Source organism: Trachymyrmex septentrionalis, unplaced genomic scaffold, assembly GCF_001594115.1.
Source record: "Trachymyrmex septentrionalis isolate Tsep2-gDNA-1 unplaced genomic scaffold, Tsep1.0 scaffold123, whole genome shotgun sequence".
Lineage (NCBI taxonomy): Eukaryota > Metazoa > Arthropoda > Insecta > Hymenoptera > Formicidae > Trachymyrmex > Trachymyrmex septentrionalis.
Genome location: NW_017304363.1, coordinates 118,685 through 133,778, shown reverse-complemented (window position 1 = coordinate 133,778; position 15,094 = coordinate 118,685). Strand labels below are relative to the sequence as shown.

General features: G+C 34.1%; 1 protein-coding gene across 4 annotated transcripts in view; it reads left to right on the top strand.

Moving 5' to 3' along the window:
* The window catches only part of LOC108755596 (alpha-catulin), a 54,689-nt gene that overhangs the window by 13,959 nt on the left and 25,636 nt on the right, over positions 1-15,094 (top strand). Inside the window, exon 1 of one of the 4 annotated variants that reach the window (XR_001939780.1) lies at positions 3,697-4,194. The exons of the other annotated variants lie outside the window; for them this stretch is intronic. The gene's annotated coding sequence lies outside the window, so the exon portion shown is untranslated. Of the gene's footprint in view, positions 1-3,696; positions 4,195-15,094 lie in introns of those variants that run through there. 4 annotated transcript variants of the gene reach the window in all.

The following is a 15,094-nucleotide window of genomic DNA, read 5'->3' as shown; positions in this document are numbered from 1 at the left end:
GACGCGATCTCTACATGCTCTATAGAAATTTCCACTCTCGCGTGGTATTTAAGAAACACCTTCCCATCGCGCTTTACCTCTACCTCTACATTGTAATCTGCTGCTTTTATCCTACACTCAAGCATACCTCGTATTTCCACTACTCTTGCGTTGTCACATTGATACATTCTCTCAAGAAAGATATTAGGCACAGCATCCATCTCGCTTATACGGAGAGTATAGTGGATAATAATATGAAACTATTATAGAACACATATTCGTGATATTAACTTGAAATACACGTTTCACTTCTCGATATACATTCAAATGGTATTTTCGGCTACTATCTAACACGCGTAATTTAGCAAGTTTGTAATCGCTGTAGATATTTGTTGCTCAACTATCACGAATTCCACATTGACGACGCATCATGGCCGAACATCTCGTGCGAGGTAGAAATCCTTTACTACTCGGAACGACGAGAGAATATACATACTGGTTGAGTACCTATGTACTTCCGACTGTATGTCATCGCATACATGGATATTCTATCGATGTAATGTAGAAATACATATATATGTATCTTAGCTAGGACTTTGAAATTCAGAAGCAGTACCTTAGTGCTTTTGCTTCCAGCAAAATTTCCTTTTCACTTTTCTTGGTCTACAAAAATAATCTTTATCACGCTCTGGATTCCTTTTTCGAAAATTTTTATTTTTTTTTATTTTTTTTTTTATAGAACCGCTCGATAAAAATGATTTTCCGAATTGTGAAGCCTCGCAAATATATATGATGATCACGTTGTACGATGTTCCTCCGTTCGGCTATTTCGTTACCCTAAGTCTTTTCTCGTCTTACTATCCAATTCTCTTCCTTATCTCTTTTTAGATCCCTTTTCGTCTCCTAGGTAATATTTCTCATGCGTGATATTTCCTTCCTGGTGTCCTCCTTATTAGGAATTATTTTGTTATTAATAATGCCAAGATAGCGTTCTTCATAATCGACTTTCTTATTAATCGCAAAATATATAAAACTATTACTATGCCTATAAATTATGTTTTATGTGATTATTCACATTTTCTTCTTTCATTCTAATAATCTCCCTCTCTCTCGCTCTCTCTCATCCTTCTATGAAACACTCAGGGTGTCAAGTATTAATTTAGAAAATTTCTCATATCCAATGACGATAGTTCTGTCATTCGTAATCATGTTACACTGTTGCATCGAGGTGAGAGCCCTAGACAAGACATTAATTATGGCAGGATTATCTAATTTCCAATCACGAGTGACTCGAAGTCAATCTTATTATAACGCTCTAGCGAACTACTTCACGGTCGGCGATAGTATCGAACATATGTGTTAAAACTAACATGAAAATCCAAGAGCTACATTAAAAGGCATGCCTGCAACAAATATGAAGGTAGAAATTTGAGCTCGTTCGACGCGCTCACTTTGACGCCAAAACCACATCTCCGACATTTCGTAGTGGCGGAAATTCACCAAATATGCAATTATAATATCTCCATGTGTGCATTAATCTACGAATACCTGTGAAAAGAATTGAAGGCTTAAAATAAAATGTAATTCTATATATTATATTTACTGATATTAATAGTATCAATTTCATTTAAGATTATTCTCAATGAATTGTAATAATAAATAATAATAACATGTGGCAATAATGTGAATCGTATCAAACAATAAAAATCAATAAAGCCGTGCTTGTGTAATAAACGTTTAAACATTTATCTCTTATTTAACTCTTATCGACAATTAGATCTAAACCATTTATTCGCTATATAAATCTATAGACTTATCGTCTTTCTTCCTCTCTCACTATTCTGTATCCGCAAACTTTTATAATAAAAATTCACGTCGACGTAAAAAATCACCGTCGACATAGTCTTTCGATTCTCCTATCGAACCTCTCGTTAGAAACAATGATCTCCCGCGCTTTTCAAGTAGCTGAAGAGGGGCAAAAAGGGAGTATTCTCCTGGACGATGCATCACGCGGAGCGTGCAAAAACGCGGTCTAACGAACTGCAAAAAAAACGAGTCCCCAAGTCGGTCTCAGCTGCCGTTTACGCACGAGGTGTCAAAGGAGCGTGTCGCGCTGATTCGGGGACGACGAAGATCGAGAGTAAGACTACTCGGCCGAATGTCGGGGGCGCAAAAATTGAGATTTCGCGGGCGAAAGTACAGCGGGCTGCTACGACGTATTGATTCTCGGTCGACGGAGAGAGGCAGCAGCGCGCCTGTGCCCGGCAGCCGTTCGTTCGTTCGTTCGTTCGTTCACGTAGACCGAGGAGAGCGAGAGCGGGAGCGAGAGCGGGAGCGAGAGGTAACAGGCGGATTCGGGGTGGGAATACCAGTGCGAGAGTGAGACCGGCTCACACAGCCGCACTCGTCGTTCCCCTGGTGGATCCTGCCACCGAGTCGCTGCTTCCGAGTCCAGTCTTCCCCTAGGCACTCGGCAGGCCAGTACCTGTTTCTCGAAGCCGACACGCGCTCCGTCGTTCTCGCGCGCACACATACACACGCGTACACCCCTCGCGTACGTCACTCGCTCTCTCTCACGTATAGATATACATATATATATATATGTTCCTCTTCTACGGTTCAACCACTCACCCTTGCGAAACGGCGTACTCGCGTACGGACACGTGTGCCTAAGTGTGCGCACACGTAAAAGTGATACGCGACACACACACACACACGCGCGCGCGCGCGCGCACGCACGCACGCACACACACACATTTATTTTTCCCCCAAAAAAACACAAAAAGTACAACTTTGACACACGCGCGCGCACACACACACACACACACATACATGCACATACCCATGTATACACACACGCGTATACACACACACACATGTCGTATCAGCAATCGCGCAATCAACGGTACGCGCACGGATAGATACGTGCCAAGGTGTATACGCTAGGAAAAACAACGTGAAAAAAAAAAGAAACAAGAGCACACCGAAAACCGCGTACAGATGCACACGCACATCAGCGCGGCTCACATGTCGTGTCCGCCCACACTGTGTACGCGCGCACGCGAGACAGCAGCGAGCCGTGCACCCTTAACAACGAACGGTCGTCGTCATCGTTGACCGACGTCGATCACGCGCGCCGATCCGCGTGGGAGCAGATTCCTCGTAGCAGCCTAAACGAGATCCACCGAGATCACCGAAGATACTTCAATTTCGACGCGGATACAAACCTACCGCGAAAAGGATCGATCCAGCGTGGGAATACACGAACGAGGATAACGATTATTGGAACACGCCGCGGCTCCCGGAGCTCCATTCCGTGGAGTAGACTCTCGAGGCTTCGAAGTTCGAAGTTTTCACCAGAGACGTCAAGGCGGGTCTCTTCGGGAGAGAGACGAACCCCACAGCGTCGAAACAGCGCGTAAACGAGATCTCGTTTTCAACGAAAAAGACGGAACCAGAGCCTAATAAAGAAAGATTACGAAAGGACGCGAGGATCAGCAACAATCCACTTTGCCGTGAACGGGTCGTGCACCTCGTCGAGAGAGGGTGACGACGAACTTGCGAGAGCAAGGCTTGGCTCGACACGACGACCTCACTTGCCTGGAGACAAGTTCTGGACCTGTAGTAGCAGCCTAAACAACAGTGATCTTCCTACAGATATATATATATAAATAAATAAATAAAATAAATACACATTGCACATACTTGACCGTCGCACGCGCGTCTATTTTTGTTGCCACCGTGGCACGCGCCGCGCAAGAAAGCGGCTTAAGAAACGGCGGAATATATATATCGAAGAGTTCCAAAAGTATCACTTGTTAACGAACACGAGATCACCTGCACCAATGCAAAGAAAAGAGAGAAAAATAATATTTCTATACATGTAAGAGAAGAGCATACATATCTTAACGACGTTGACGATTCATAGTATATATTTTGATCATACGAAAAGTCGGAACGAAAAGTCGATGACTAAGGAGAGGAGCGGAAAGAAGGCGAAGATATAACCGACGAAACAATCGTGACAAGCGTAATAATAAACGACGATTAAGCATAGAGAGAATATAGCATAATTAAAGATAAATTAAAAAGACTATTATAGTGCGCTAAGAGACGGGGGTTTCGGTGGGTTCCGTATCGTTGAAATTTTGTATGCCAGCGGTGTATTATCGACGAGGAACCATGTACGAGGGTGGCATGGCTGGTGAACGACAGGTATGTTCTTACAATATAATGACCTACCGAAATTATCAAAAGTTTCAACATATCAACCCCCCCCCCCATCGGAAAAAGAAAGTTTTTTTCCTCGTAGACATTCAGTTATTATTTGGATTACTGGCATATCGCATTTTATTAAACGAATGTTGCATATAATAAATACGCGTGTTTCTCTGTATGAAGAATTTATACATCAATTCCACATTTCATACATTATACTTGACATTTTAAGTCCACTTTATGCCCAGCTTACATAACATATACAAGTGTATGAAAGCGTAAGTTTATTATATATAATGTACCGACTTGTAAAACAAACTACTATCACTTTTCCCTTAAAATCCATCTAATTTATTATCTAAAATTCATTTCAACGTATAAACCTCTTTAAACGTTTTACATTTGTAAGAATGATAAATATATGAGAGGCTCTTCAATTTTAAAATAAATTAACATAATCTAATGGATATGATTCTAATAAATACAATTCTAAAATAAATTTGGGTATTTAAAAAATGTAGATATCTTTCTTCAGAATCGAGGAAACTCGGAAAAGCTTTAGGAAAGTGCCAAGTCTCCTTAGAGTCCAAGGAAAATATCAAAGCTTCGTCAAGAGGGTTACTTTTTAGCGTGTCGGTATAACTTTAAACTGATTTGGAACTCTTTGTTCCGCTGTGGAAATATAAAAAGAAGAAAATAATGTTAGAAAAGAGCCTTGAACCAAAGACGTAGAAGTGTAATTTACATTTATATGCATTTCTTCATTTATTTAAAACATGCAAATTTATTGTTCTTAAGATTATAAAGTAATTACTTTTGAAAGCAATTCGTAAAATATTTAACTACAAATTTTTATTCAACTAAATAAAAACTAAACAAAGATTAAATATTCAGAATGTTAATAAACAATTGAAAGAAATGATTGAAATAATTAAAGCACGATTAGTAGAATATAAGATATTTATCTTAATTACGTTTAATTACATTGAATCTTAAAAATGCACAAAAAATGTATTTAAACCTGAATTCTGAATTAAGTTAAGAAAATTTATACATGTGTTAATACACGTATATATTTTCATGCGCATATACTATATGTACATCCTTGTGAGTTATCACTCTGAGAAAGATGATTTTCCTGCAAAGGTTGGACTTATATTTAAATTTTTTGTTTTTTTATAGAAGAAAATTTCACAAGAATAATATGTTAATGAGATAATGAATAATTATATTTCCTTTTTAGCAGTGATAATGCAATGTGTAGGGAAACATACAAATTTATAAACGAATAAATTGTATTCTGGATTTTCATTTGCGCTGAAGTGAATCTATAAATACCGCGAAATAAATTTCCATTACGAAATAATTCGGTAACGTTTTAATTTCTGTTTATATCAGTAATAAAAATTCTAAATGGATGTAAAAATAGTTTTTTTTAATCTCATTTCTGAAAATTTACAAAAAAATTTCAAAACTCACTTTTTATTCTTTTATTTAAAAAATTTTCCATTAAAAGCGTTATTTGAATATGACCTCTATTTTCTCTAAGCGTGAATTATCGTGAATGATTTGATAAATATTACTTAAGGTAGAGGACTTTTATGAACGAGAAATAAAGGTCATTAATAAGTGTCTAATTAACCGTGATTGCTTTAAAAGTCATTCTGAGGAAAATCCTACAAGAATATAGCAAACTAAACTTTAACACGAAATCATATGGCTAGAAGATAAAGTACATATATGAAATTTCCACCATAAATCCTGATAGACTTCTCCATATGAAAAGAGTAAATTCTTGTATCTCAAAGTGCTTGCGGTGAGATGGATATTCGCGTTATAATCGATTTTCCTCGAGGCTACCGATATTTACAGCAAGTGCATTTATCTCCTACATAAACTATACTCGTATACGTTGAATCGAAGAAGGAAAGAGTTCGTGCGATTAAAACTGCACTTACTTCGGTAACAAGTGTAATTGAGCTTTGCGAAATCTAAATTGAAATGGGTGGGCGGAAGTCAGACAAGCGCGCAAGAAACGTCGAAAGAAAATTGGATGCCAAATTGACGCGAAATAACATTCTCGTAAATTCCTGCGAACCATTCCCAATTCTCATATCTATTTACACGTGCAATAATTTCCGATAATAACTTCGAAGTGTGGATTTTTTGTGGTTTGTGCAATCTGTCGCAATTATAAGTTTTCTGTAAAAAGTTAAAAAAAAGTTCCTCGTTAAAAAAAGATTTATCGGCGTAATACATTTCCAAATATCTGTTTAGGATCACCTCCTCTCGACAATCACTTATTTTGTTCAAGCACTATTATTTAAGCAAGAATCCTTTCGAATAGGAAACCACTTTTGCTTCCTATTTCGTTGTATACGTATACGTACGAAATGTTATCAAACTCTTGAACTCTTTCAGTTAGGATTCCCGGAGGGAATTACTCTTCCAGTATGATTCAATTATATAGCATAAACGGGGAATCTATAACAAAAATTTTCAGCTCAATTTATAAGCAAAATCAAGAAATGCCCATTAAAGCAATGAGCTTGAAATAAAATTTCAACAAAATCAGATGTCGGCAAATCCTTCTGACATTCAACGACTTTATAAATTATTTGTACATATTTCAAAACAGATTACAACAATATTATGTATTAAAAGAGCTAATGTGACGGTCAAAATGTAATTAATAAAGTGACAGTTATAACAAAGGACAAACGTATATCGTCTTTTCAACAATTTAATATATTTAATACATTTAATATATTTTATTAACAAAAGTTATATCTTTTTGTAATAAATCATTGTAATAAAGGTATAATAGTGTATGAAAATTATTGAAATTTATATAATTTATATAAAATTTTTATACTTTATATACAAATTAACTTAAATAATCAATTACACTTTCTAGATCGTCACGTTAATTATCCGTGCTTGAAAATACGCGTTGCGTTATTAATAGGAATGTTAATAAAGTCGTGAAGCATTGGAAATAAAATCGTATGACTTATCCGAAAAGCTCATCTACGTACTTAATAATTTAAAGTCACGCAAGCAAGTCTATTAACACTTGTGTCAAGCTCACACTCTGTATGTATCAGCCTAATCTTTTCATGATGATCACGATATTACAGTCCGTATTCATAAGATTCAGCGATAGTATTTATTTACGAATTTATCGTGTTTTTAATTTTAATGTTTAAATTTTAAAATTATATGAAATTATTTATATAATATATATAAATGCATAATTAACTATGCATTCTCTCCTAATGGAAATCCGGTTTGCGTTATAAATACTTGCGTAGTCCATCGGAAACAAATTACGAAGGGAGATTTATGCGCCATTCGTACGGCCAATAAAACGGTGGACGAAAAGTTCGTTCTTTTATCATAACAAAGCTCGCGGTCTTGAGTAATTTTCAACGATTAAAAGCATGTCATTTGCAAAACGGATTTCTGCCACTTGTCACAAACCCGCTACACTTTGTTTAATTTGATATGCTCATTTCAAATTAGTACCTGAAGATCATCTGTATTAAGCGATGTACTGACATCTTCAATAGACGCAACAAATTAATTCAAATTAATTATAAAATTTCGAAAACGATTATTTTCAAACAAAGATATTTAATACATATAATTACCATGATACTTATCATATAACTTTTTTCTTTAGGAAATATTGAAAAATGAAAATTTTTTATAATTAAAGTTAATGAAACTATTTTCCATTTACTATCAGATTTTTTATAATTAAAATTAATGGAACCAAAAAGAAATATTTAATAGTTCAAAACAATTGTTCAAATTGTTCAAATTTTTAATAGTTCAAATCATTACAATAAAAATAGTAATTGTCCCGTTTATTAATTTATAAAAGACAAGATGAATTTAGAAAAACCGATACGAGTTTACTTGTTTTTGAAGCGAACATCATATAATGAATATACTATAAAAATACTGTTTAATTGAATAGCCTTCAACGGCAGTTTCAAGAGAGCAAGGGAATCTCGTGGCATATCTATGGAATCGCTTGGAATCCAATCACGAATAAACGGATTACCGTAACCTAGGGTCTGTTCTATCTTTATTTGTACAACAACGTTATTAATCGAGACGGGCTGTGTGAAGAGGACTTTCAAAATTAATGTATTCAGTTATGAGAGAAAATCATACAGATCCTGGTGGAAAAATTTCGCAGAAATTATTCCACGTTTTGAAACATTTTACAGCAAAATTTCAGCATTTCAGAAAAATTTCAGATTAATTTTATCGATTTTTAACTGAAAAATTCATTTTCAGCAGAATTTCAGAGAAATTCAGCACAAATTCAGCAAGAGAAATTTAAATTCAATTTCATCGATTTTTCAATATATAACTGAAAAATTCACTTTCAGTGAAATTTCAGCAAATTTTCAGTAATTTCGCTGAAAAGCTGAAATATTCCAAAACGTAGAATAATTTCAGCATGAAATTTCTTCATCAGGGGGAGAGACGAGAGAGAGTATAATATTTTGAGAATCTATATATTCTCAAAATATAACTTTATTTAAGATATAAAGTATCCTTCAATTTCGAAGATTAAAAAAAGATGAAAATAGGATATTCATTTTTATGTAACAATATTAGAAAGAAGAAATTGTCAACTGTCAATTTGCAAATAAATTAGTGAACGTATATCGTTTAAAAAACTGGTAAAAAAAGCCATCCACATATATGACATTTGAAAATACATACGAAGCGGAGTACTCGGTACAGCGCTCACTTGTATGGTCGATTTAATGCGTCATGTTGTGACACATGTAAATTTTCTGTAGAGAAACTCACCGAGTTCGCTCAACGCGCGAGATAATATAAACTGCGTGTCAATGCAGCTAATACTTTCATCGTCATGATTAGCTATAGATATGTATTACTGCGAAAAGCGCGCGTTCCATTAATATATGTAAATGCTCCTGCGTGAAATCATAAGAGGCAATTATTGAAAAAGATCTGTATGATGATTAATAAGGTATTAGTGACAAATATTAATAATTATTATAATATTTAAGTAAAATAAGCTTCGCATAGAAAACAAACGAGAATATAAAAAACTCTTTAAATATAATTAATATAACAAACGTAATTAATCAAAGAATACACTGAATTAGATATAGGGGAGACCGGGGCACTATGAGTCACAAAAATTCAAACTCTTAAAAGCGCATCTAAATATAAAAATTTTTTGTATCATTTTTTTTATAATTAAAGCATAATGCATATTTTAAAATATTTTAGTAAGTATATAAAATACTAAAAAAATAAAAACATATTTTTTAATATATCCTATACCCGGGACAGGGTCTCGCACACAAAATAGTAGTATGCAAGAAATAACGATGATGTGTGTGTGTGTGAAAGTTGAAAAGTATTTTCAATTAACTTACACGTTCTTAGCATAGTTCCTAATACAATAAAATATAATTACAACTAATAATTATTAAATAATAAAATAGAAAGTTATAAGAAAAATAATCATTAATGTAAAATAAAAAATTTATTACGATAAAATAAAATCAATTGCTTAGAAGTATAAACTGCCCTTTTACTAACATATACTTTCTGTATTGTTTTGTTTCATCATGAATATTTAACCCTTTGCACGAATTATTCATTGTAGTTAAATTTTCTGAAACTTCGGAGGATTTTTCGGGTCGCCGATTATAAATCTGGAGTCAGTTTAGCAAAATTCAATATGGCAGATCGAATATGGTGGACCAAAATTTGAAAAATGTTTTCTTTACCTCGAAAATCGATTACAGAGGTCTTTTTGGCTGCAATATCCTTATTCTCGCTCTTACCATAACAGAAGCTTGCAACATTTCAGTAACGTTACATGCCGAGTGAATAACTTATTCGGAATTTCATTTCAAAATTGTAATCATCGACCCCAAAAACTCCAATACATCTATTCTCGAGGCAAAGAAAACATTTTTTTTAATTTTTGGTCCGCCTCGTTAAATCCGTCATCCGGAATTTTGAAAATCTGACTCCACTTTCGTAATTAGCAACCCTAAAAAAAAATATATATATACACTTTTTAGCATAGGTTATTAATCAAAATTTTTTAGGAACGATTTTTTTCTTAAAAAATAGGGTTTTTTGCGCTCAATTCGTTTATAACTAATTCAAGTCTCAAAATAAAAGCTTCTGCACTTAACTTGTTATTAAAGTAATATCTGAGGATCATATAACAATTTATTGCGTGTGCAGAAACCTTAAGAGTGAAAACCAAAAAAACGAAAGAGAAAAAGATGTTGCATGTATGTAACACCGTGCAGCAAAGGATTAATGTATGACCTATGGTCACATACTTCAATTATGCATTTAATTATATATTTAATAAAAAATGTATTACTTATAACGTAGTAAGTTGAGAAAAGATGCGTAGAATTGTATCTTAACTTCATATATGTATCTTCTACTACAAAAACAATATTAAAACATTTTTATGCGATTAAAAAGTTATTGTTGCACCACGAAAAACTATTAATGATCGATGCTTTTCGATACAATGGAATTGAATCGCTGTTACCTAGATAAAAAATATGGGCAACAAAGTAACAGTCGTATTGTACAGGTAGTATTAATGTAAACATTCTAGATTATATTAAACAATCGATGGTGCCTCGGTTTCCCCTATATCTTAGAATTTGATCATACTCGTGCATTAACTCTGCAACAATCTAGATTAAATTTTGCAGGGATATTTCAATAGTTGATTTTTAATTTCCGCATAGCTGATACGTGTTAACAGATTGATCTTCATCTCATGGTTTAACTGTGATAAACCTCGACACGTACATTGCGGTACGTGCATTACTTTGGAAATGGAATATAGTACAATGGCCATTGGACAACTGTAACTAAATTCTCCAAATTAGCGTGGCTCTTTGTTCGTAACTCATTCGTAGCGGCCGATATAACGCACATACTTGACGGATCAATTAGCGGACCGTGATTAGCGTTCTAGATCGCATCGTGAAACAAATTGGTCAGATAACTTGTTTTCATCAGTTTTCTAACTTTTGCTCGATGATATCAAAATTCTCCACTTCAGAGCCGTCAGGTGTAACTTAGATATCGTGTAACTTAAGATATTTATTTCTTCTCCTTCAATCTTTTCACTCTACATGAATCAAAGCAGAGTTTTCATTTATACTCTTCAATGCCCCGGATTTCTCCATTCTATCGACGTAATCTCCCTCTTCTGTCACGATGGGAAATTGGATCGAATTTATCGTGGCTGGTTGAGAAACGTCACATGCCTTTCGCTGTCATTTCGTTTGGTGCTTATTCGGCAGTGAATCGAGATTTGTGGAAGAAGAAAATACGTTCTATTATACATATGTTGTCAACCGTTATAGCGATATTATCACCATAGTAGTGCCGCAATAGATCTATTCGCGCTGCTTGAAACCTCTAAAAATTTTTACACTTAAAGCGAGATAAATATACATATATTAGAGTGATTAATAGGAGAGAAAACGAAGATGCTGACGGCAAAAAGTGCAAGCAACGCGAACAGATCTATTATTTCTGAAATTCCTAACAAAGTGTATTTGTGCAGTGACTTGGAAAAGAAAAATTGACACGTTTTCTTTTGAAAAATCTGTTTGTAACATATTGCGCGATGTCGACGCAATTACGTCTCCATTTACCCTCAATTTCAATAGATTGAGCACTTCAGGAAATATCGTTTTTAAAAAACTAGACTTTTTAAAAAATTTGTTCAAAAAGTCAACGTATTTGTAAACAAATATGCGCCAATTTACACAAGACAATAAGATATTCTATAACAATATCAGATTACACAAAAAGGAAACTAATCGAAGAAAGAGTCCAAGCTGCTCTAGATAAATAAAAAACAAAAATCGTACCATATAGGACTGTGTGAACCAGGAACGAAATGACGAAATGAAAAAAATTCAAAGAAAGACGAAGACCGTAGACGAAGTAGAGCTCATGCATCTTTTATAAAGATACGGATATATACTTACAATTAGTAACTACGCCGCAACTAAGTAATCACATATATGCTATTCTCTTTTCTAAGGAAAAAAGAAAGAAAAATAGTCAAAAGTATAAAGGAAAGTGTAAAAAAATAATTAATTGAAACGAGATAACAAAACTTCAATTCGAGCACCTACATAACGAGAGAATTAAATCCCTTAATTAACACGTTTGCTGACCTTCTTTTCAGGAGACTTCGCAGTTCGCAAAGAAAAAGTAAAGAGTATTCATAAAACTGTACTTAAGATCAGTCAAATCTACTCATCAAATCTCATTCGCGATTCCCGCTCTTTGAGCACTTTAATTAAATTTATCCATGAGAAGCTTTTTCTCTTTCTCTTCTATATAGCGCATTCGTTTGGGTCGAACATTTTTTACTGATCGCGTCAAATATTTTTCTGAGCAAAAGAAGAAACTCACAAATACTATTAATCGCTCCGATGCTATTGTACTTTTTTGTTGTACAGTACAATGAATTAATTTCAAATTAACGGATTTTCTATTAAAAAGTAAAAAATAAAGTATTAAGTTTTAAATATGATTCGACCGCGAAAAAAATTCCGCTCGCGAAAAATTCGCAACGTTTCCGAATTAATTATTTAAAACATTTTTTATAACTTATATAGAGATGCGCATCCCTGCTAAAAGAAATGATAGGCTGCCATCCGCTCAAGTCACAGCAGGTGGCGACCCATTCGCTGTTGTGGCGACGTTACCGTGTGTTCGTATTCGTGAAGTTTCAATATCCATTTCATAAGTGATAGATATAGCAAAGTAAAAAAAAATCGATCACAAACGAAAATTCATCCATTTCAATATACGTATTCGTTTCAATAAATGCCAAACAGACAATCCACCAAATAGATTTACAAATAAATCGAGGATTTCTCCAAATACAAACTATTAATATGCAATAACATTACTCGAATTTATTTGAGTGGAAAAGCTAATTCAAAAAATATATTTCGTATTTCATAAAAGATAATTGAAAATAGGAAGAAATATATAACCTATGATTTAGCAAACATATCTGACATTTCTATAAGACATTGACAAACAGAATTTATAATAAAATATATATTATTAGACTAAAAAAATTCAGGAATATAAATTATGCAATTGACAATTCGATCCTCTTTGTCGACGTTGATATGATCTTGCATTGTTTAACGGTCATTTAGATTAAAAATGTACAATGCCAAGCGTAATATGCCAGTCGTTTATGAATAATCACACAGCTCCGGTTATACGTCATGCTGCAGTGTTAATGAACACGTGGGAATTGTTTAGTGTTATTTATCGTTACATTATCATGCACAAATAAAATTTCTACATTGGAACAAGATATCGATATTTGATATATACTAATATATATATATATATAAATACATATACACACATACTATAGAAACATTTAAAGGAGTACAAAATATAACAAGAAAAAGTAAAGTAGATTGTAGAATTAATTTTCATAACTAGCAATAGCAGTAAAATATTTTGGTTAAAATATAGATATCGGTTTTTGTAGTATATCATGATACTAATACTTCCTCATCGAATTTACCGTGAATAGAACGATACGCGATTATGCGTTAATAACGTCCCGATTATATAGACCACGATTGCAAGGTAAGTTATTTCCACACGTCATAATGTCACGTATGGTCGTCGCGTATTAGAACGATAAATTCACAAGCTGCTCCGTTGCGGAACATAAGTTACAGGTCCGAGCTTTCGCTACAGTAGTGTCACGGTGGATGATACGCCAGGAAACCGCTTCGCTACCACGATGCGACATCGGAATTGATTGATGATATCTCGCGAGCTAAATATTCACCGGTGATATCGAAAATTCCGCGAATAGCCACACGTAAGCTGAGAGATGAATTTCGCACGTGAAAGCGATTAACGGTACCGTCGATAGCACTCGGATCGATATCGCCAACAATCGCGCCAGAGACTTCGTTCTTATTATTGTTAATACCAATGACGGCGAGCGAGAGATAAAAAAAGATATTGTCAGCTGCGAAAATAATTTATATAATTTTAATGAATAGTGAAATACCGTGTCGACAAATACATAAATTCATGAACTTTCGAAAAATTTCATGCAAGATGACCGATTTTCCTACGAGAGAGAGGATAGCTATTTCAATTATTCGTCGGTTACTCATGCGTCGCTCGAGGAAACTCGTTGGAATTTCATCGTGAAAAATGGAGTTCCGGTCGGCGGAAATTATGCAAAGTTATATTGAACTTTGCACAAGACACTTGCGAACGGCAGCCATCGTAACTAACGACAAAGTTCCTGCTAACGACAAACGTCATTAAAATATAATGCGGTAAAAGTAAGATATTCTGTAAGTGTACATTTTCTGTCTGCAATTCTGTAGTATTATATTTATATAAGAACGATACTTCGATAAATATGGAAATTATAAAATTAGATTCTTGTTCAGAGACTTATTAAATATTTAAATTAATTGCAACAATACACGTGTTGTGAAATAAAATTCGTACAGCTTCTTCACACTTTAAAGAACGTTTAAAAACATTTGGCAAACTGTTAACATAAAGTATAGCGCATTAACGCTACAAGATATACAGATATATATGTAGATAATTTTCGAAGAAAAAATTTATCTAAATATAGATAGATGCACATATTAAAATGTATATACCTAGGTATAGATATCAGATTTTAGCAGAAAACAACAAGTCACGATAATGTCAAAATGACATTAAAATGAATCGGAGATGATTGAAAAATGACTTTTAATCATCATTTTGGAGTCATTTTGACATTATTTTAATAACATAATGACTTATGGTTCTG